Source organism: Schistocerca piceifrons, chromosome 7 (assembly GCF_021461385.2).
Source record: "Schistocerca piceifrons isolate TAMUIC-IGC-003096 chromosome 7, iqSchPice1.1, whole genome shotgun sequence".
In the NCBI taxonomy this organism is placed as follows: Eukaryota; Metazoa; Arthropoda; class Insecta; order Orthoptera; family Acrididae; genus Schistocerca; species Schistocerca piceifrons.
The window spans coordinates 303,132,635-303,157,745 of NC_060144.1; the positions used below are offsets into that span (position 1 = coordinate 303,132,635).

General features: G+C 41.0%; 1 pseudogene; it reads left to right on the forward strand.

Annotated features, from left to right (window-relative positions):
• The window catches only part of LOC124805644, a 65,354-nt pseudogene extending 42,415 nt beyond the window's left edge, over positions 1-22,939 (forward strand).
• Positions 22,940-25,111: the final 2,172 nt, after the last annotated feature.

The following is a 25,111-nucleotide window of genomic DNA, read 5'->3' on the forward strand; positions in this document are numbered from 1 at the left end:
TTCTGAGAGATACCAGATGACACAGAGGTTAGTTTATGTGACAGCTACACGATTTTTATCACGACGCTACTAATGAGTGACAATTTACAATGTTGCTTTTGCGGTGTTTCTGTTTTATATCTGCACAGTTTTCTGAATTCTTCTGGAAAGAAAAACATGTTTTAGTAGTAACTTTTGTGGTATAGCAACAATGAGACAGCCTTTTTCGTGGCACAACATTACGTTACTGTACAGTACTTTCTTCATCACGCCAATAAGCATAATAACTACGATATCTATACGCAAAGCATTTCACTTTTGTTTATCATGAGGTAAGTACATTGGCTTCTGCAGAACTTAGCTTTCGGAGGACGATAAGTACGACACTTCCACAGAATTATCTTACAGCAAGACGCACATTTAGCGCTACAGGACATGTATTTGAGTGATTAATTTTGTACTTAAAACATTTATTTTTAGAGATTTTTGAATTACAAAGAAAGTTTTTCGTGATACATTTCATTCCATTGCTGTAATCTGTAGCACCTGAGGGTATAATTACAATAATCCTCAGGGGGGTACATGCTTACTTTGTGTACCATGTGTGTGGCAACCACAAGGAACCCTAGCTAATATGGTATTTGCTTATACAACTTTACACATCGGTACCATATTTCTCTAACACACAATTTACACAGCTATCTGATCATTTAACTGAGAGAGACAAACATTTATTTTTACTACATCAGTGACACATGTTTACGTAATTACACCGTTGGATAACTTCACACTTACGAAATTGTATTTTGTCTGTACTGTGTGAACTCTTCATATTTTTTTGGAACCATTTTGATACTATGAGAGCTTTGAATGATGTATTTGGTAAAGGGATTATGATTTTTAAAGTACGTTTGAGGCAGATGACACTTTTGACATGAGCAGAGAATTTTTTTAATTATTGGAGGAAGCTACGACGATTTTGAGATTTGACCGAGGTGTTATGATGTTATTTTTACGACGACGATGTGTATTATGCTGCTGAGGTATGTTTACGATTAATAGGCTGAGGCTATATGAGTTATTTGATTATGCTTCATATTTATAATGACGAAATATTGACGAGTGTCGATGGATACGTATATGTGTAATAAGGTAAGGAGTAATGAATAGTGGGTAGGGACTCTTGACTTGTGAAAAAGGATGTTGGAAACCAAGAATCGTACTTTAAGAGTTATGACATGTGTGAATCATGTGTGAATGTATCACAATGCCACTGAACATTTTTTGGACACTGTTATATTCATAGGATTTTGTTTCTACAGATTTGCAACGCTAATTCTTGACCTGTGAAATATTTTTATGTGAGGCTGTCACTGTAGCGGTAAATATTTCCGTAAGAAAGTTAAGTGACCACCTGCACGTAATGCGTCGCGGGCACCCAGCTGTGTCAGACGCCTGGAGAAAAAGCCATTATTGCGAGCCCTTTTCAGCGGCACAGGTAGAAAAAAAAAAAGGGGACGTGGGACGTGTCAAACACCTGGAGAACAAGCCATTAGGGTGTGCCTTTCATCGCTAATGCGACACCCTCGTTACTTGAAAACATATGATTACTCGCACTTTGTGCTAATTACTGAAATGCTTATGAATTGATGGGAAATATTCGTACATCTGCACACCTGATTACGACAAGCGTCTTTCTATGAGAGTTGAGAGAATTTCTACTAACTTATGAAATGTCACATGACTATTGAATGATATTTTTATGCTTTGGTTTGCGTAACTGCTTATTTCATTTGATACCTGTTTTTCAGCTGTGTTGCAGCATTGCTTTTATAAAATGAAATGCATTTGCTAATGTGAACACTTTCTGTCAACAGATCTATTAAATAATTATTTTACGATCCACATTCTTTAAAAAAAAAGGAGCACTTGGAAAGGAAAGAACAATAAGAAGGAACTAATAACAGTAACACATAATTTTCTTTTCAAGTACTTGGTAATTTCTTTTGTAGAATAAATTGTGATGCATCATTCTAATGTTAAGATGTGACATAGGTATTAGACATGGTCATTTTAGTGTAATATTTTTTCTGCTTGCGCTATGTCATGTTTAGGTATAAGTTGCCGCTGTTTGCCAGGCATAGTGTTATTGAATTTGACTTTTGCTCATTTATGCTGCTAGCTTTGCCAATTTGCATTTTTTGCATTGCTGTTTATAATAATTGTTTTACGTGCTGCTGCATTGCCTCGTCCCTTAGTTTAGCATCTGAGCTCAGTAGATTTAAGTTAGCTTAAGAGGGGGTAGACTATATGAGAAACTGACTATGGAGAATAGGTAAAGAATGCATTGCGAAGTTATATAAAAAGGATTTGGGCCCAAATGAGTATTGTACAATCAGAAATAATTATTTTGAAAGAAATATGAACAGAATACAGAAAGCATGCTTGGATAAGATTTTTTTGGGGGAAGCAAAGGTTGAAATAAGACGAAAGATCTATAGAATGAAGTTTTGGGTTGGACTGCAGTACCAAATGTTACACTGAAAACGAACCCTGTCCTTTCCTATTGGTGTTATCCCACTATGTGTTTGTGTACCCTTGTGTAGTTGTTTTCTTCCTGTCTCTGTGTAGTTTCATAGAATTTTTCCCTCTTTTAATATTAAGCTACATTCACTATGATGAGGAATACTGTTATCATCAAATATAATTGGCATTAATAATATGTTATTTACTTTGTAAAGATATTAGACATTATTCATTCTGTTTAAATGCTTATGTGTGAAGTTGATGTTTCGAAAGTTATTCTGATCTTTTATGTACGTACTCATGTCATAATTCCTGTAACACTGATGTCTATGTTAGTTCGATTCTTTTGTAAAGCCTGTACTACAAATGTTATCTGTATTGTTATGTTCTTTAATGATGTATTTTGTACCTTTGTTATTGTATTCTTCTGTTATAAAATTGTAATTGTCACCAGTTCATGATATTATTAACTTGTAAGTTACATTTCACTGCACACGTTTCTGTTGGTCATAGTATATGGACAATATGTGAGAAGTTGGGACTGTTAGTGTTTGCACATGTGTTAATAATTCCGCAAGGGACTGGATAACAGAATTGCTGGTTCTAAGGACATGTCAAACAAATTTTTTGTGAGTGGACAAGGGGTGGTTTATGGACTTGCTATATTCTCCGCAAGACTCTTAGATGGTGATTGTGCACCTGCACAGTCGCAACAGATGGCTGCTGGCCGTGTCTACAAGGACTACAGTAGGTCTACATCTTTGATGATTCATCAATACCATTATTTCTACAAGGACTGCAGTGGGGTCTGAACCTCTGGTGGCCCACCAATACCGTAATCTCTACCAGGACTACAGTGGGTCTGCTCTGTGATGACCTACCTACCAATATTCATCAAAACTTCGACTGACTCTGCAGTGGGTTTGCTCTGTTGTGGCCCATTACCTGTCAGCATGTCGAGAGTCAGCACTGACTTTCCGTTGGAAGGACAACACTACTTCTTCAAGACTGCATGGAAATCCACTACTTCCGTGTGCATTTTCTTCTACTGCTCAGACTTTGAGAAAAACACTATTTTACTGTGATGAACAATGTGGACTGTCTTTATGGACTGTGAGAAATTTTTAGCTTTTGACCAATGTTGTATCAATAAGTGTGTGCATTTGATTTCTTTGTTATTGTAATTATGAAAAATTTTATCAAATCATTATTGGCCACTGCCCAAAAAAAATTTGTAAAATTTTTTGTGGGGAGCATGGGGGCTATGTAAGTAGGCTGTTTATGTTTTCTTATTGGCAACGTTACGTAGCGCTCAAAATGAAAATCACTGGCTGTGCTGTGTGCAGTCTGTGGCTGCTTTGCATTGTTGTAATACTCGCCATTGTAGTGTTGGGCAGCGGCAGCTGGATGTGAACAGCGCGTAGCGTTGCGCAGTTGGAGGTGAGCCGCCAGCAGTGGTGGATGTGGGGAGAGAGATGGCGGAGTTTTGAAATTTGTCATGAATTGCTATATTTATATATGATGATATCAAGGTAAATACATTGTTTGTTCTCTATTAATATCTTTCATTTGCTAACTATCCCTATCAGTAGTTAGTGTCTTCCATAGTTTGAATCTTTTATTTAGCTGGCAGTAGTGGCGCTCGCTGTATTGCAGTAGCTTGAGCAGCGAAGATTTTTGTGAGGTAAGTGATTTGTGAAAGGTATAGTTTAATGTTAGTCAGGGCCATTCTTTTGTAGGGAATTTTGAAAGTCAGATTGCGTTGCGCTAAAAATATTGTGTGTCAGTTTAAGCACAGTCATGCATAAATAGTAAAAAAGGGGACGTTTCACACTCACCTACAAAAAGACGGAAAAGTCTCAAACAGAAATTCACGTCCGCGCACGGGAACGCACGTACGGATTCTTTGTTTTCCGTACTGCCGAAAATAGCTGAAGTATCTGCACCCGAGATAGAAATACACAGCGAAAATACCACATTCGTCCCAGGGGGAACATGACATATATATTTCACACGGAGCAACAGTCGACATTCCAAAAATCGCTCCACGAAATTATTTTAACAATTATGCCTTTCAGCCTCTTAGCCTCTGTAACTGAATCCTAACACTTCCACTCGCCATTTCTAGCTTCCTCTAGTACATCTTAGAGAGTAAATGCCTACTGCTGGGGTAGGTTGGTTGATTTTTGGGGGAAGGAACCATCGGATAAGGGAAGGATGGGGATGGAAGTCGGCCGTGCCCTGTCAAAGCAGCCATTCCAGCATTTGCCTGAGGCGACTTAGGGAAATCACGGAAAAACTAAATTAGGATGGTCAGGCGGGGATTTGACCCGTCTTCCTCCCGAATGGCTGGCCGGTTTGGCCGTGCGGTTAAAGGCGCTTCAGTCTGGAACCGCGTGACCGCTGCGGTCGCAGGTTCGAATCCTGCTTCGGGCATGGATGTGTGTGATGTCCTTAGGTTAGTTAGGTTTAATTAGTTCTAAGTTCTAGGCCACTGATGACCTCAGAAGTTAAGTCGCATAGTGCTCAGAGCCATTTTTCCTCCCGAATGCGAGTCCAGTGTGCTAAACACTGCACCACCTCGCCCGGTTGCTGGTAGGGTTTTCATATTTTCAACATATGCTGGAGAACTCTGGTCAATGCTGGAGAAACCACTCGCCGTCGGCAAGAGCATGGTCAGCACCGGCCTTCATCCATTTAGGAGGAAAGTCCAGCTGATGATCTCGACCTATCATCCTTCCTCTGAATACTGGAAACTGGCTCTATCGAAGCTACTAGCTACAGGACGAGCACGCTGATCCGCCCAGAGAATTATTCACTATCCAGTCACATTAATGTGACCACCAGCCATAAGCTTGAGCAACCACCTTCTGCAAACAAGGCCGCAGCCAGGCGTGCAGGAAGAGAGGCAACGAGGGTCTGGAAGGTACCAATAGGAATTGTGGAGCCATGCCAACTCCAGAGCCGTCACCAGCTGAGCTATGTTTCGGGACTGGGTATCCATGGCACGAGCAGCCCGATCGAGGGTGTCCCACAGATACTCGAATGGGTTTAAACTCTGGGAGTTTAGTGGATTGGGTTTAAATCCGGTGAGTTTGGTACCCACGGAAGTACGAAAAACTCATCCTGTTGCTCGTAAAACCACAAACTTACTTCAGACCTGTGTAACATGCTGCATTGTCCTGCTGGCAGCTGCCATCGTGCCGAGGAAAAAAACAGACCGCATGTAGGTCTGCACATGGTCCCTAAGGATCGATGCATACTTGTATTGATCAATCGTGCCTTCCTCATTCACAAGATCACCCAAGGAACCCCACGAAAACATTTCCCAGACCAGAGACACGTCAGAGTTGTGTGACACACTGCATTGTCCTGCTGGAAGATGCCATCGTGCCGAGGAAAAAAAACAGACCGCATGTAGGTCTGCACATGGTCCCTAAGGATCGATGCATAGTAGTATTGATCAATTGTGCCTTCCTCAATCACAAGATCACCCAAGGAACGCCACGAAAACATTTCCCAGACCATAAGGCTCCCTTCCTCTTTGCTTTCAGACGTGCCACGTCATGCTCGCCAATGGCCATCCGATAGAGCACAAAACGTGATTTATCTGAAAAGGGCACCTCTTGCCACTCAGTAAATGTCCAGTTGCGGTACTGGCGTGCAAATTCCAGCTTTCATCGCAGATGAACAGCAGTCAGCATGGGTGCATGGGCCAGACACCTGCTGCAGAGGCCCATACATAGCAAAGTCCGCCAAATGGTCGGTGAGGAGAGACTGTTGGTAGCCCCTTGGTTCGACTGGGCGGTGAGATGTTAAAGAGTTGAACTTCTGTTAACTTGTAGGCATATCCTCAGCCGTCATTCACCCCTGTCAAATATGGCCGTCGTGCACCTAGTTTGTCTCGGCACCAGTTTTCGATAGCGCTACTTTCCGTATACAGTATACCTTAACCACGACGGTACGCGAACAATTTACAATCTTAGCCGTTTGGGAAGTGCTTCTACCCTTCTTCCGAAAGCCAAAGATTATGCCCCTTTGACGTCAGATAAACGGCTTATTTTCCGAATTACGACAACGACTGCATTGTTTTCCATTCCCCTCCCACCTGAAGCGCTTAATATAACCTCCACTGCTAGTGCTACTACCGGCCGTCTGTGAGTAGATATTGTAAGCTGATGTTGAACAAAGGAAGTGGTCAGTTAAGGTGACTAGATGGATGTCACAATTTATTTTTAGCGCTTTTAATGTATTGACAGCTGCAACACACAGTTCCGAAATGAATAATAATGCTTTAACATCAGAATGACTATCTACGCTTTTTCTAGATTGCAGAAAATAAAACTTTATAAAAGTACTACCGAACAGGCGTTTCGCTTGATATTTAGCTTAAAAGACAATACTGGAAAACAGACAACCAAAACAGGTGGAATACAAGCAGCAATGGGCTCGGTGAGGCTTAGAAAATGCTACACTAAAGCAATGATGTAAACGACACAGCTTTTATCCACTGCAGCTGATACTGACTCGTCTTTGTTCTGCTAAGAACTACGGTCTCAGTCAAAATCCTACAATAAATTCAGAGGAGACTGGCCTAATGTGACATCTTTTTGCCTGGCGTAGTGCAGGAGCTCGACGTGACGTGGACTCAACACGTCGTTTCTACCCTGTAGAAATACTGAGCCATGCTGTCTCTATAGCAGTCCATAATTGCGGAAGTGTTGCCGGTGCAGGACGCTGTGCGCGAGCTGACCACTCGAATATGTCCCATAAACGGTCGATGAGATTCCTGTCGGTCGAGCTGGATGGCCAAATCATTCGCTCAAATTATCGAGAATTATCTTAAAACCAATCGCGAACCACTGTGGCCCGGTAGCGTGACAGCGTTGTTTGGGAACGATGAGTCCACGAATGGCTGCAAATCGTCTCCAAGTAGCCTCACTTAACGATTTCCAGTTAATTATGGGTTCAGCTGGACTAGAGGACCCAGTCTATTCCTCGTAAGCACAGCCCATGCCATTTCGAAGCCACCAGCTCCTTGCCCAGTGTCTTGTTGAAACCATGGCGTCGTGGGGTTTTCGCCACATACGAACCATGCCATCAACTTTTATCACCTAAAATCGGGGCTCTTCTGACCAGGCCATTGTTTTGCAGTCGTCTAGGGTCCAAAACACAGGAGAGGCGCTGCAGACGATGTTGTGTTGTTAGCAAAGGCACTCGCGTCGGTCGTCTGCTGCCATACCACATTAACGTCAAATTTCGTTGCACTGTGCAAACGGATACGTTCATTGTACGTCCCACATTGATTTCTGCGCGCACTATCCGCAGTATTGCTTGTCTGTTAGCACTGACAACTCTTCGCAAACGCCGCTGCTGTCGACTGTTAAGTGAAAGACGTCGGCCACTGCGTTGCCCGTGGTGAGAAATAATGCCTCCAACTTGGCATTCTCGGCACACTCTTCACATTGTGCATCTAAGAATACTGAATTCCCTAACGATTTCCGAAATGGAATGTCCCTTGCTTCTAGCTTCAACTAACATTCCGCGTTCAAAGTCTGTTAATTCGCGTCCTGCGGCCATAATCACGTCGGAAAGCTTTTCATTGAATCAATTGAGTTCAAATTACAGCTCCGCCAATGTACTGCCTTTTACACCTTAGGTATGTGATACTATTGGTGCATATCGCTATCTCATGACCTCAGTGTATATTATACATTACCATCATTAATTTATTTCAGAATACAGAAAAGATTTATTAGGCACCGAGGCACTATAGGTGGAGGACTGGGTATCAGTTTCTACCCCGTACAGTCATCCATCCTGGTGGATGTCAAAATATGACGGAAATATTTTATGGCCAAACGCTAAACTGGTAAAAATAACATGAGTTTGCCCAGTAGCTCCATAGCACAACGGCGAGTGCTCTAGGTTCCCATGTTCGGTACTTACAGAACGGTAATTTCTTAAAATATTTTTGAAAATGTTTGTCGTCTTTATTTTTAATGGTTTAATTTGGTTTTAAATATAATTATTTCCTTCAATTTAATTTCTAATCCTTAAATGCGACATTTCAGTCATGGTCTGAAATTTATTATTTTGCACTAATTTAATGAAATGACTTTATATTTAAAAATCTGATAGCAGCAAGGTAGCGTTTTTAGTTTCTGATGGTGTGAATTTATGTTTTAAGTGTTTGTATGGCGACTAGCTTAGCACCCTCTGCTTCGCTCGCGTAGACTCTTTTTGTTTTTATTTAATTGAGTTTTTATGTTCTTCACAAATGCAACACCTTCTAAGTTTTTCACTCTAATTAAGGCCATATAAGGATGCCCTTTTCCGAATGTCCTTCTGATCAAAAAGCTTTTCTGGTAACTGAAGTCAAAACTTTTTGTTACTCATGCCTTTTGCGTTCTTGTGTAGATATTTCCGTAGCAATTTTCATCTTCTAACAAGTATTTCTTTGTATCTAACGGAGAAGAGAAATAGCAATTTTCATAAATTGAGCTATAAAGTTTTTTAATGTAACGAAATATTTTCTCAAAAATTTTCATCCCCTGTTGCAGCCCCTTAGGGGTTGACTTCCAGAAACACTGAAACATGTGTTTTTTCTTTCCGAGACGTCAACAAACTGTCATAGATGTAGGCTTAATAATTCTTTAGTAGTTCTTTAGTAATTATTCATTTTCTAAAAAACTTTCATCCACTATTTTACCCCGTTAGTGTCTGAATTTCCACAAATATTCATACAAGTGTTTCTTGCGTTCTGACTGAGAAACCAAGCACCAGTTTCGTAGTTACACCTTTAAAATTCCCTTAATAGCGACATACCTTCAAAAAGGCTTTCATACCCTATTTCACCCACTTAGTGGAATTTCGGACACTCCTTTCTTAAACGATGTCTACAATATGAAGTCGTCACCCTCTCCAAATTTCAAGTTTCTATCCTTAGTAGCTCGTGCTGGCGATGATAAGTGAGTGACTAAGTGAGACAGTCAGTCAGTCAGACAGACATTACCTGTTACACACTGAAGAGCCAAAGAAACTGCGACAGCTGCCTAATATCATGTAGAGCCCCAGCGAGCACGCAGAAGTGCCGCAACACGACATGGCATAGACCCGACTAATGTCTGAATTAGTGCTGGAGGGATTTGACACCATGAATCCTGGCTGGTTGTCTATAAATCCGTAAGAGTACGGGGGGGGGGGGGGGGGGGTGGAGATCTCTTCTGAATACCATGTTGCAAGGCATCCCAAATATGCTCAATAATGTTATACCTGGGGAGCCTGGTGGCCAGCCGAAGCATTTAAACTCAGAAGAGTGTTCCTGGAGCCACTCTGTAGCAATCTGGACGTGTGGGTGTCGCAGTGTCCTGCTGGAATGGTCCAAATCCGTCGGAATGTGCAATGGACATGAATGAATGAAAGGGGATCAAACAGGATGCATACTTACGTGTCACCTGTCAGAGTCGTATCTAGACGTATCAGGAGTCCCATATTACTCCAACTGCACATGCGCCACACCATTACAAACCCTCCGCCAGCTTGAACAGTCCCCTGCCGACATGCAGAGTCCTTGGATTCATGAGGTTGTCTCCATACCCGTACACGTCCATGTGCTCGATACAATCTGAAACGAGACTCGTCTGACCAGGTACTTTGTTTGCAGTCATCAACAGTCCAGTATCGGTGTTGACGGGCCTGGGCGAGGCGTAAAGCATTGTGTCATGCAGTCTCCGAAAGCCCATATCGATGATGTTTGTTTGAATGGTTCACACGCTGACACTTGTTGATGGCGCAGCATTGAAATCTACACCAATTTGCGGAAGGGTTGCATTCCTGTCACGCTGAATGATTCTCTTAGGTCAGGGATCCCCAAACTATTTTGGACAAGTGACTCCTTTTCCAAAGTCAACTGTTACCTCAGAACCCCATGGCCAAATTACCTACTTTTAAGACCAACCCCCTTATTCATAATGGTCCGCTAACTTAAAACAGCTGCTTCAGAGTGTTATTTTTCATTCTGACTTAGGTCAATAGAAGAAGACAGAGTGAGAATTAGCAATGCTTTAAGTTAGCAGACTATTATGAATAAGGGGGCTTTAGTTTTTTCCTATTGATACAAAATACCTAGGTACTAAGGTACCAATCGGAAATCTTTGCACTTGGTTAAGTGAGTAAAGTTGACTTCATTTTCTCATCAAAATTTAACAAAATAAAAAGACATACAATTCAGTAAATATCAAGTTTAATGTATAATGATTATTACAAATTAAGTACTTAAAGAATCTTAAGAAGGTAGGAAATTATATTTAAAAAAGCATTAATTCGCAAAGAGAAAATAAAACATTAAATGTGATGGATGAACCTGGTAACTATCTACCAATCTACCTACATCCGGTTCAATATTAGTGAGTGGCAGCCTTAAATCTCCACGTTCGTTGATTTTCAAACGCTTTCTTTGTTTCGTCAAAATGTTACAACACTGAAGCTTTTTTCAACTAGGTATGATGATGGAAAAGCGATAAGGTATTTTTCAGCAATGTTCCACAATGTAGGATACTGTGTTTCAATGTTGCGTTGCCACCAGAACTTCTGATAGCCTTGGTTGAACTTCTGCTTAAGCTATTCGTCTGTGCTGATGGTAATCAACTCTTCTTGCATTATCACATTGGCTTCTTCTATGGCTGTGGTATTGTACGGATTTATTATCCATTGAGGAATTTGTAAATTTAAAAGATCCTCAAACCTCTCCGTAAAATCCTTGTGTAATGCGTCCAAGTGAGTGACATATAATAAAATGTCCTCATTTTGAAGCATTTTTGGTAATTTTGACACATGCGGAAACTGCGAATATTCTTTTATGCCTAAATTTTGTTTGTAAAGGATTAGATTACCCACGAAGGCCGATATTATTGATTTTGTTTTAATCAAGTTAAGATCGTCACCCTGCAGTTGCAAATTAACTTTGTTGAACATTCCAAAGATATCAGTCAAGTAATAAATATCTGTTTTACAATTTTTCAGATTTTATTTCAAATTCGGATCTTTTTCTTGTAAAAACTCCAACACAGATTCAAAAATGGCATCGTTACTGAATACTTTTTCACATTTGAGACACATCGGCAAGTGTTGATTTGATGGAGATGCAATAAATCCGAACTTCAAGTAGTCCAAACTGTGTTGTCTGCATTTTTTTCCGTGTCCGCCATCATAAAACTCTCAGTAATCCTGCAAATAAAAAACTACTTAAATAAAAAACAATAATAAACTGTTAAATTTGCACACCATCTTATTTTTATCACACGCAGGTAATGGATTCTTGTTAGGTATTACTTACTCATTGATAAACTTCGATACCTATATTAGGTAAGTAACTATAGGAGGTAATTAGGTATAGAAAATTCGTATTATGTAAGTAGGTACCTATCAGCATAAGAACGAAAACCAAAGCAAACTGAACACTTCAAAGTTTAGGTACCTACCTACTTAACAACTTAAGTGTAAGTAATTTTTACAAATACTTTTATACCTATCTATTTATAATATGTTGTATGTCGTGTTTACCACTTTTTCAGTCATTTTACTTCACTTAATTTAGCTACATAATAACTTTGTAATCTCTTGAAATAAATGAGTACTTATATGAGTTATTATCGTCCAAGCTCCAACGAATTTCAAAACGCAAATGAACTTTCAACCTAAGTGCAAGCTCGTTAAGTAGTAAAATATCAGGAACATGTTTGGACTTGATCACGAATTCGTTCGTGTTAAATCGCGTAAGCGTCAAATAGAGAGCAAGTCAAAACGCGCCTGAAAGACGTACGCTCGATCTCATTATCTTGCACAAACTTGTCCACACAGACTTGCCGAGTTTTTCATCTTGTACGAACTTGAGGCTTTACATTACTACAACAATGCTATTTCCTACAAAAATATTAATTATTCTTAGTACACGTAACACAACATAAACAATACAGTACCTACGTATCTTGAAAGTTTTAAGTAAGAACTTGTGTTAATTTAATAGGGGTCGATTTTTAGACCTCGTCGACCCCCAAAATCAGTTTTCGTTTATGTCGACCCGTAGGAAACTGATATTGGCCCCAAGGGGTCGATATCGACCACTTTGGGAATCCCTATCTTAGGTCGTCGTTGGTCCCGTTCTTGCACGATCTTCCTCCCGGCAACAGCAATGTCAGAGATTTGATGTTTTACCGGATTCCTAATGTTCACGGTATATTGGTGAATGGTCGTAAGGGAAAATCCTCACTTCATCTCTAACTCGGAGATGCTGTGTCCCATCGCTCATGCGCCGACTATAACACCCCAGTCGAACTCACTTCAAGCTTGATAACCTGCCATTGAAGTATTAGTAACCGATCTAACAACTGCACCAGACACTTGTTGTCTTATATAGGCGTTTCCCACCGCAGCGACGTATTTTGCCTTTTTATATATCTCTGTATTTGAAATGGTACACCTACACCAGTTTCTCTCGCCCATCAAGGTGTGTAAAGTTAACAGTCCAAGAAAATGTACATATCGTATTGGGGCCAAAGTAAACTGCCGTTTTATTTTGTATCCTAAACTTTGAGGATTCAAGCAAACGAAGGCCATATTACGGGCCTCGTTCTGGGTGAACCCTTGCAATGGGTGTGCCCAAAGTGATCTGACAGCTGGTCGCGTAGAAGTTGCCCGTAGTACTGCGGCTGACCGCGATCTCCTCCAGCAGATAGCTATGTGGAGCAACTTCCAGAGAGCAGCCAGCGGGATGAGTTGAAGAAAGAAGTCGGGAAGCAAAGGAGCTAGATAGCAGCCTGGTCGGGGCTTTCGGTTGCTTGCTGTTAACACTGGGCACCGTACCAGTCTGGAGCAACAAAGAATGCTTGGCCCCATGGCTCTAGGAAACGTAGCGTGGCCAGGATTCAAGTTGTTGTTAGCTGCGGTGTGTTTTCGGCGACGACAGTGAAGGAACTCGTTCCGGTCGCAATCGCTGCAGTATTGTAACGCAGACGACTGTGTCTGGATTGGTCAATTTAAGTTTCAAAAAACCGTACACTTCAACTATGGCGAGGCTGCTGTAGGACTCAGTGCGTTAAAAATGCAGAATCTGCATTTTTTTATTGTTCTGTTCAGTGAGATTTTAATCCGTGCTAGTTGCTCCAATCACTATTTTGCTATTCTCATTTGTTGTGAGCAACAAATGGTAACCAGTGGTGGTGTGTTCTGTTGTCGATTGGCCGTTCTTCTGAAAGTTACCTGTTTAGCGAAAGTTAGGTGTCGGCTTTTTATTGGTTACATTTTAGTATTTCATATGCTGGGCGAAGATTGTTACTATGTGTTTGATTACTGTCTGTTTTCCTTTCTCAAGTTACGGTGTACTGTGGTATTTTTTTTGGTTCATTACCACGTAACACAGAGACATTCCAACGGCGTACTTCTGTAGCAGTCCATCCCAGTCTACAAAGGGAGGTGACAAAATAAAACTGAAACATTAAAAAAAAGATTTCACCATTTCACTGTTAATTGTTCGTTTATTTTACACAATCATGATTTCGGCTTTATAGCTCTTCTCGAGCACTATGGGACTTAACATCTGAGGTCATCAGTCCCCTAGAACTTAGAAGTACTTAAACCTAACTAACCTAAAGACAACACACACATCCATGGACGACGCAGGATTCGAACCTGCGACCGTAGCGGTCACGCGGTTCCAGACTGAAGCGCCTAGATCCGCTTGTCCACACCGGCCGACGATCAACTGTCATATAAAAGCCTTTCACACCATTTTCGTAACACATAACTGATGCAAACCTATCTGCATCCTATACAGGCTGTGATATACATAGTGAACCATAAAGAAGACAACCAGCAGAATACATCACTGATTTCGATTCCTAACCATACACTGCCCCCTCCTTCCCCCCAAATGCCACACCAGCAGCTACAGTGAAAAACAATGGACCAAGAGTTCTAGATTAATCTAGTTTAAAACTTTATTTTTAAGTAACATTTCTCTATATATATGAATGTATGTATAAACGCCTGAAGATGAACAGAACATGTTCTAAACACGTTGCATTATGTTAGATTAAGCATAAAATGAAAAGTGACAGGTAGCAGAAACATGAAATAAATAATTAAGTGCAGATAGTTAGCTTCAGTACGGGAGTATCAATTGGTGAAGACGGAGAGATTCACTGGTCGCGGCGGAGGTTCGAGCCCTCTCTCGGGCATGGGTGTGTGTGTGGTTGTTCTTAGGATAGTTTAGGTTAAGTAGTGTGTAAGCTTAGGGACTGATAACCTTAGCAGTTAAGTCCCATACGATTTCACACGCAGTTGAACATTTTGAACGGAGAGATTTATGGACTCAGGTACTGGTTATTTCACAAGTTCCTTAAAATGGCGTAGAACTGCAGAATATCAAGTGACCGTTGGTTTCAAAAATCCACTCCAAGGCGACGGTTGCGCGGACAGCGGCCTCCACGAAAGACACACGCCTGGCGCCACCCCAGTAACGCCAACCTGTGTTCCGGCGAGCCGAACAGAATCTCAGCTGAAAGCCTAAGCGACCGTCAGCATTTTCGCCCCCGCTCAGGTCGGAAGCAGGACCTCTTGCTTTCGGAAGAAGCATACAGTGTGCGAGGACCTGAGTTTACAAATCTACTAAGAGACGCTTTCTGCGACTCATTTCGTTGGACTGCTTGGTACGCTCAGTTCGAGGCAGTATATGGTAGGATTAATTTCGTGACGAGCATTCGCGAGGCAGTATGCGCCGTATGTGTTCTTCTCAACCGCCATACAAGCGACCAGATACGCTAACGTACAGTTTTCATCAAGTCAATCGCGGTAGAAAGCTCAAAGCAAAGCTGACAGGGTTTAGGCTGCAAACATTCAGTGTGGTCCACGGGAAATCAGCCTCACTGCTCCATCGATGTTAATCCGGTAGTCTTTATTGTGCTGCCCCTGCTCGTGTTCTCGCGACGTGTCTGCACTCATGGCTCTTTACCATAACTTGTAATCGGAATCCTGGAGTTCATTTGTGTCAAACTGCGTCAGAACTCTCTCTAGGGACTGGAATAGTTGGCGTTATCTTTGTTCGTTCTTTAAGTCCCTCCATGTACTTGTGGCTTGTTCCACAGTAAACATCGGATATCCTATGTAGTCCGGAATTGCGACTGGCCAGTTACCGTCTATTTGTATCGAGACAGTGTCTCATTTCAGCGTGTTTACGAGAACATATCTGCTTTCATTTAGCAGTCTCTTACTGATCTCTAGTCTGCCCCTATTCCCTTCGTTAGCCAATTGATTTCAGTCGGCAGTCGAAATCCCTGGAGTACGTGAGCAGGAATCCGACGCCCTCACGATCCAGAAAGCAGCAGACTACCAGGTGAGATTTTTCTAATCCGATGGTAGAGAAGACGGTGACAGGTAGAACTCATTCATTTCATTCATTTCGATCATTCCGAAACCAAAAGAAACGAGCAATTTACGATGTCAAGCTCCTTTATTATAACGCTGGTGCTATAGCCTTGTACGTAATACTTCTATACACGCCGCGGCAGCTGGACTACATGACTTGAGCACACGGCACGGCATCGGTTGCACCGTCTAGTGGAGATCTCCAATTTGTAAGTGCAGTGCAGCGGGCACTCGCTATCCGCTGGGCAAAGCCGAAATTTTCGTCGAGGAGTACGAGTCTCAAAACACCATTGATGATCTGGTCGATGATGACAACGATGAGGGAATACGTCGCAGAGCTCAGGATATAAGAGAGTCTCCTCCTCACCTTGAACCACTGTTGACCTCACCAGCTCAGGTGAAGATTTTAATCCTTCAACTCAGAACTCACTCTTCCTCCGGACCGGACGGCGTTACAAACAAGCAGCTAAAGCATCTTCCACGCAAGTCGTTAGTGTTGCTCACTAGGGGTTATAATACGTGTACGAGGTTAGGCTATTTTCCGGGTGCTTGGAAGATTGGGCGAACCACCCCGATCCCAAAACCAGACAAAGACCTTAGTGTGCCTACTAACTACCGTCTTATCAGCCTCCTTTCCACCTTATCGAAGTTACTGGAACGCCTCATTTTGCGTCGCATGCGACCACTTATCCACGATCAGGACATCATTATTCCGCATCAGATTGCGTTCCAGCCTCCGCTTTCGGCTGAACTACTGGGAGTCGCAGATTACATCGCCTATAATAAGAATGTTTATAATTATACAGCGGCCAAATTTTTAGACACAGGAAAAGCTTATGTCTGTGTGTGGACCGATAAGCTCTTGATCAAACTGCACGACTTGACAACCTCGTCTGACTGTTGTTTACTTATCATCGGCATTCTCAAACACCGACAAACAATGGTCCATATCGACGAGCAACTCTCGTTTTAGACACCTCCCTCAGTGCTCGGTTTTATTCCAAACTCTTTTCATCCTTTATGTTAACGACTTACCCATCTTGCCCCAGGTGTCCTGGCTCAGTTTTCGGACGACACCGCCTTACTTATTGGTATCCGGCGGATTACTGCAGCCGTAGGGAGACTACGGCGTCATTTCACGTTGAAGGAACAGTGGTCATCCTCTTTACTCGCAAACGCCCTGACTTGCGCGACAGGCTTACCCCTGCCTATCAAGAACATGCATGATGAAAGAAGTAAAATACTTGGGGGTCACCCTGGACAGCAAGCTCTTTTTCAAACGTCATTTCCACAACAAGAGGATTCAACTATTATACCTCTTACACCAATTGTACCCATTGTTGAGCAAATGCCAGATGAATGTTCGAACGAAGCTTGGGTTACATCGAGCGACAGTTTCACCTGTCCTCTCTATGGCTGCTCCATGTGGGGCACTACCAGCCCATCTAATCTTCGGCCAGTACAAGTCATTCAAAACACATGCCTCCGTCTCATCTTAGGAGCTCCAAGAGAGGTCCGGATTGCCGACCTTCGCCCTGAACTGAACGTCCCACGCATCTCCGATCACATCACTTAAGCAACACAGAAACTCCTTCATAGGATCGATTAAGTCACGCCCAACCTGGAATGTACTTGCTCTATCGTTCCACAACGGTGGCCCCGACTGCGGGTCCATCGTGCAATCATAGAGCCCCCCCCGCCCCCAGTAACTGGATTCAACAATAACCAACCCCCTTAGTAGGGCCACGGGCTACGAGCCATCTGCCCTGCTTACGTCTGAATAAAGCTTGAATAAATCACTGTACTCAGACATCCCAGAACTCCAAGCTTAATGTAAGGTTGAACATCGTCTCACCCAGAGCGCGTGGAGACACACACACACACACACACACACACACACACACACACACACACACACACACACGCAAACTTCTGCTCATTGTGGCCGTGCTGTTGTTTGTGTCTTACACTGCGACACAACTCTTGAAATTTGAAGGGTAAAATTACTTTATCGTGCTCCCTGATGCGTCAGATAACGTTTTTTCCCATTTTAATTAATTGAGACGAGGATACCTTACTTGTGTTATCTTGTGCATGTGCTTGGTGTTGTTCGAATAATAAAATATTCAAATATTGTTAATAGTGAGCGGTATCCCACCCACCTCTCCATCCCCACTACACGCAACCCCCAGCCAATTTCCGCTCTCACCGTCCCCTGAGCCACGCTGTACTGTGTTGTACCAGTGAGTCTGCCAGATTTTGTTACAAAATAATTTTGACAATTTCCAGATTGTTAGTATGGAATGAGGTGTGATATACGAATCCATAAGCGGTTTGTGACTTTCAGGCATATACAGGTTTTTCTTAACAATGAGGAACTGCGACTGAATGCGAAGCTCACCGCTCTGTTTTAGTGTATCATATGATGGAAAGCGGCACAAACTATAACATTAACAGAAAGTCCAATGAAAAGGCTATTTCACTAACAACGTTTTTTAAAACGCGTCCTTGCACATCCGCGTGAAGAGACATGAAGGGAAAGACCCTTTAATGTGTAACAGAACGGGTTGTAGTCAGTCCAAGGGAATCTTAGTGCACTGGAGTAATGCATAAACATTTACTTTCATTCCAAACAGTAGGACACAGAAATGGAGATGCTTGTGATATCGGTGAAAGGCTGCGTCACAGAAGCAGTGACACTGAGGCGGGGCAGTGTTTACCAATTGCCTCACATTCAAGCGGTGGCGTCTTGCCAATAGGTACTGTGGCACAGTGCAGCATCCACTATTTCCACTTGATAGTATCAATAATATTTAATACAACGAGCGTGTCTTCTTTAATCCTTTTTTATACTTGTACAATACAGACAGTATATAATAAATAATAGCGTAAACGCATACAGTTGAAGGTACACAATACTAGAAACAAAGAAGTCTCCATAAACATTGGCTCTAAAAGCATTCCTTAAGAAACACGAGTACTTTTTCAACTTCGATACTGTGAAGCAATCTCTTTTACTGCAAGTTCTCCGCTTTTCATACCTTCAAACGCGGTAGTATGGATCAAACATACGTCCAGTAAATATAGGCTGTAAAATGCATACAGTAAAAGCTACGAGCACTTGTTCAGTAGAAGAGATGTGTTTCACAGTAGCGAAGGTGAAGAAGTGTTCATAGCTCTTCAGGTATGCTCTTGAGCCCATGTTTACTGGATATTTTTTTCCTTGTTTGGTCCATTCTATCTCCTTCGAAAACATGGCAAACAAAGAGCTTGCAGCAGAAGGGATTTGTTTGACAATATCAAAGATGAAGTGCTCTCAGCTCTTAAAGCATACGTTTTAGAGCCCATGTTTACTGAGACATTTTTGTTTCTCTTGCTGTGTACTTTCAACTGTATGCGTCTATGCCATCAGCTATAATCCGCAAACTTAGCGTCAGTAGTCTTTTCCTAGTTTACTATAAAGACACATAAGTCTTTGCACAGAACTGTGCTCTGTGTTACGCTGTTTTGAGCAAATACTGCATTGTGAATCACTTTCGTTCCATCACGAAACGAATTTTCAATGTGCACCATATGTTTTGATTTATAGTATACGAAAACAAACACACAGTTTGCAAAGTACATGACTGTTTAAAATGCTACAGTGCAGTAATACAAAGACATGGCAATTTTTTCACTGGGTGGCGGAGTTTCGGGAGGTGAGACGTAAATTACTGTTACGTTAGATGAAAATAGTGTTTTACGTTCAGTCTAGGGCATTAAATACAGACAGAAACAATAAATATATGGGATTTTTTGAACTATAGCACGACAAACTCATTTTATGCAAAGATAGGGAAACAAGTATGGGCAAGAAGTTTGTGAAATCCTTATGTGCTATTTGAACATCGATGATGGTACCACATTAGAATTTATTAGTATTTAGTGTCGTAAATAATACTGACTATTGTAGGTACACACAAAGTTAAAAGATTTGTTACTTGATCTGCAGATGAGTGTACAAATATTATTTATACTGCAGCATAGAAAGTACTTTCTGGAAGTTTAGGAAAGGAGTGTTGGCCAATCCACTCTTCTCGTTGAGGATATCATCAGGGGAAATGATTTCGTGTGTATGTATTTCTGTTTACTCTAATATATTCACAGTCGCTCCTTTTTCTGCTAAATAATATTTTCATAATGCTTTCAATGTGTGTCAATCAATGATTTTCTTCGGGCTGCAAATGTAGATTTATTCAAGCTTAAGTCATCGAGGTGTTCTGTGTACCTTATCTCAAGACTTCTGCTTATTTGACCAACGTAGAATTTTTGGCATGAATCAGTAGGTGGCCTTGGGAAGATTCACATCATGGGTAACTTTTTGCTGTTATTTGTTGTTGGTAAAGAAGCTGATATTAATATTTTTCTTTTTAAGTAAGTTTGCAGTTCGATATGTTATTGCAGCTATGTATGAGATAACGGCATATTTAGGGTCGACTTCTGCAGGAGGCTGATTTGTTTTGTATTGAATTCTGCGTTAACTAATATTCTGCGGAGCTGTGATTTTTGTTTTTATTTTGTTGCGCAGCCTGTTTATTATTATAGGTTCGTAGACATTATTGTGAGCAACTGTTTTAATTAAATTGATGTCATTTTGTTGATTTGTGTGATTCATAGGTACTTTTTGCATTTTGTGCACCATTGTTCCGAAATATGACATTTTGTGTTGGCTGGGGTGACATGAGGAGTTGTCAGTGCTGACATCTGTGGTTGTGGGTTTCCTGTAGATGCTAAACTGATGTTTATGGTTAATGTTCCAGATTTTAAGATCAAGAAAATGTATGCTCTTATTTGTTTCATGCTCAACTGTGAATTTTTTTTTTTTTACGCACTTTTCTGAGGTCTGTGCCAGTGTATCAGTTGCATTGTTTGTACCATCAAAATGCAGGATTGCATCATCCATATACCTTTTGTGATATATTATTTCGTTTCTGATTTGTTGAGAAGTAATTTTGTTCTCGTGGTTGATGGAAATTTCACGTTAAGTTACATTGCAACACAAATATGTGGAACAACCTTTGTTTACACGTTTGTACCTTGTAAATAGTTTTTTTTTATCCTAAGGCAACTGACAAGAAACTAGTGTATAATCGGTATTTACGAAAGCATGAAAAAACCGTCTGATGACGAACTGTAAAAAATTCGAAACCGGTAACGGTACTTTTTGAATAAAGTAACCTAAAACCAATCTGTAGTTGGTGCCTATACACCATAAACAATTTATTTTATATGATAGTGGCGGTCCCATACCGTGTCCATATATGGCAAAATTGCAACAACAAATATATTCGTATTTTTATGCATGAAACCAACAAAACAGTTCGCTTTGCATCACTGAACTAAAAAATAGTCTGTTTTGCTTTCTTTCTTCGCTGTTTGAACAACGTTGACAAATGACGATTTCAAAATCTAAACAGAATTATAGATATTGTAATATCAGAAGTCGTTTAAACGCAGTTTCACTGTCACTTTTAGGAACCACAAGTACTGAGGAGAAATTAGTGAAGCATGATATAAAGGATGAAAACAATAACAATAGAGTGAATTTTCTGTTATGGAAACTATGAAACCCCCTTACGTGGACACGACGAAAAACATGGTTCAGTATATCCAGGGTTATTGAAAGGATTCCTAAATGTTGCATCTCAATTAAATTTCATATCTCAAGAATCACTTAGAAACTAGTGAAGGCCTCAATGATGTTTCTAAGACCACTCACAATAATATACCTTTTCTGCCTGTTACAGTTGTATCATGAAGAGATAAGTACGAAGCTTAGACCGTCCTTGTGGCTGTCACGGTTGATGATACAACAAATGTTCAGGAATACACACAACGTGTTCTTGTTCTACGATACGTATCGAATGGAGAAATATTTGAACGTTTTTGGGAGTTCTTTAATCCAGAAAATGAAATAACAAATGGCATATCGAAATGTGTTTTACAACAAAGCCACATAGTACAACAAGGAAATGGACAAAAAATGATAACTCAAACATTGGATAGTGCGAATTACATGAAAGTCAAAAAAGAACGAGTTCAAGCAAATGCAGCATGTTTTAAACGATTCGCAAGAAAATATTTCTCCGATATTTTGACAATTCCAAAATGTTCCCAAGATTCCCGCAGCATGTTCCGTTTTCAAGAAGCGTATTGACGCCATCATTCCAGGTGATTCCTCTACAAATTGGAACTTCAGCATACAGATCAGAAACATAGTTTATAAGAGTCTGCAGATCAAACCATTACAGAAGTAACATGAACTTTAAAATACCTGAATGATGATAATTACAAGTTTTGCTCAGAAATTTCTCGTCAAATTAGGCCTCTTACTGAAATAACGTTCAGCCAAATGCAATCTCTAGAAATTAGGGAAAATATAACAAATTTCAAAACCTGTTCTTTAGGATTAAGAAACTCAACTTACTTTGAGAACCCTTCAAATACACTCATGGCAGAAGCTAAATAAGTTTGTGACTGATATATGTTGATATAGTTGACAGATATTCATTCTATAAACACTGAGTAACTGCAAAATTGTTCAACAAGAAATGCTTCGACAGGTTTAAGAGTAAGGTTCCTACAAAAAGGTAGTATTTACCAATGAAGCATATTTCCTGACTGAGAAAGATAAGCTTGAAGCTGAATTAAAAGTAATCTATCGTAGATCCGATATTCACGAATATTTTAAATTGAGACGCTGAAATTTATATGGGAAAATAATGTAAATAATCTTAGTAAAATTACGAAACTGATACAGATCCCCTTGACTATATCAGACACAGAACGCCGCTATTCGACACTGAGGATAGTAATGACAACTGTAAGAAGCAGTATGAATATGGAAAGACTAAATGCGCTTGCTACGCTTTCACTGCAGGAAAAATCCCTTGGTCAACATCCGGAGATCAAGGCGAAAATTACTGAACTTCTTGTTCAAATTAAAAGAAGAATGGATTTTATTTTTAAATGAACATATCAAGCTAGAACTATAATAATATAGGTTAAAGTAACGTTTGATTTTGTTCTTTTAGGATTTTGTCACGTTTATTAATAAAATTTATTTATTCAAAAATTTGTTTAAACTGTTGCTGCGATAGCAAACTCTTTTGGAAACTGTAGGCAGATGCTGAGATGCGCTCTTACTGCTGTGATCCACAGCCTAAGCGATAGTGGGGAGGTATTCACTGGCTTGTCCATCTCCCAGAAAAAGTCACTTCCAAGAACAAGATGATTTTGACCAATATGCAGTCAACTACGACGTAATCAGTACAGCGAAACTATCTGAAGATCAAACTATCAATGCTGAACGTTGCCACACAGAATTCCTAAACTGCTGCTGCTGCCCAGTCATGTTTTGGGCCAGAGATAGGACTGAAGAGTGAAGTCTGCTGCAGCACAATTCCCTTCCACACACTGTGACCACTGTGCTCAGTTTCTTGGGTGGGCTACCATGGCTCACTTTGTCCTGATATGATATACAGGGTGTTACAAAAAGGTACGGCCAAACTTTCAGGAAACATTCCTCACACACAAATAAAGAAAAGATGTTATGTGGACATGTGTACGGAAACGTTTAATTTCCATGTTAGAGCTCATTTTAGTTTCGTCAGTATGTACTGTACTTCCTCGATTCACCGCCAGTTGGCCCAATTGAAGGAAGGTAATGTTGACTCCAGTGCCTGTGTTGACATGCGTCTCATTGCTGTACAGTACTAGCATCAAGCACATCAGTACGTAGCATCAACAGGTTAGAGGTCATCACGAACGTGGTTTTGCAGTCAGTGCAATGTTTACAAATGCAGTGTTGGCAGATGCCCATTTGATGTATGGATTAGAACGGGGAAATAGCCGTGGCGCGGTACGTTTGTATCGAGACAGAGGCGGACCAACTCCATGGCCTCCACGCTCTCCTGACCGCAACCCTGTTGACTTTCATTTATGGAGGCATTTGAAAGCTCTTGTCTACGCAAACCCGGTACCAAATGTAGAGACTCTTCGTGCTCGTATTGTGGACGGCTGTGATACAATACGCCATTCTCCAGGGCTGCATCAGCGCATCAGCGATTCCATGCGACGGAGGGTGGATGCATGTATCCTCGCTAACGGAGGACATTTTGAACATTTCCTGTAACAAAGTGTTTGAAGTCACGCTGGTACGTTCTGTTGCTGTGTGTTTTCATTCCATGATTAATGTAATTTGAAGAGAACTAATAAAATGAGCTCTAACATGGATAGTAAGCGTTTCCGGACACATGTCCACATAACATATTTTCATTCTTTGTGTGTGAGGAATGTTTCCTGAAAGTTTGGCCGTACCTTTTTGTAACACCCTGTATAGCAGGTTTCATAAGTAGAGGATTGCATCCGCCAGTCACCTTCAGGTCCCAAGCTTAACCTGCCACCGAAGTACGAACCGCAGTGACTAAGACCAACAGAGTCTTCAACGGGAAGCAGTACAACTTATTAAGCACGTTACGCAGGCATCTGCATCTGAGTGCAGCAGGGCCAAAATCAATTGGATTCCGTATCTTCATAGCAGCAACAAGCCCACCAGTGTTAACTGATACGAACATACGGAATCCAATTGATTTTGTCCATGTTGCATTCGACTCCGCATTCCGGCGTAACATGCTTAATAAGTTCTACTGTTTCCATTTGAAGACTCCGTTGGTCTTTGTCAATGTGGTTCGTTCTTTGACAGCAGAATAATCTTGGAACCTGAAGATGACGCTTTTAGGCATCGAAACTGGTAGCATGTTTTGAATAAACGATGTTGAATTACAATGCAGTTGTTGGTTTCAATTAACGTTATTGAAGTACTTCGTGTCTGACTGCTGCCTCACTGTCCTTTGTGGAGTACCAGAGACAGTATATAAAGACCTAAGTGTCCGAACTTCTAAGGTTATTCGATTGTAGCCAGTCATCTGGAAATGCGTTACACTCCTCTAAACAATGACGACTGATACGAGTTTTTTTCAATCGAATGAGATATCGCGTATATCTTGTGACCATGTGTAAATATGAACTTACTAACATTAAGAATTTGATTGGAAAGCCGTTGTTTCGTATTTCGATGTTTTGTTTTTTGGTGCACCCGCTATGCTCGCATTAGAGAAGACGAGCAGGATTATTCTCCATTTTT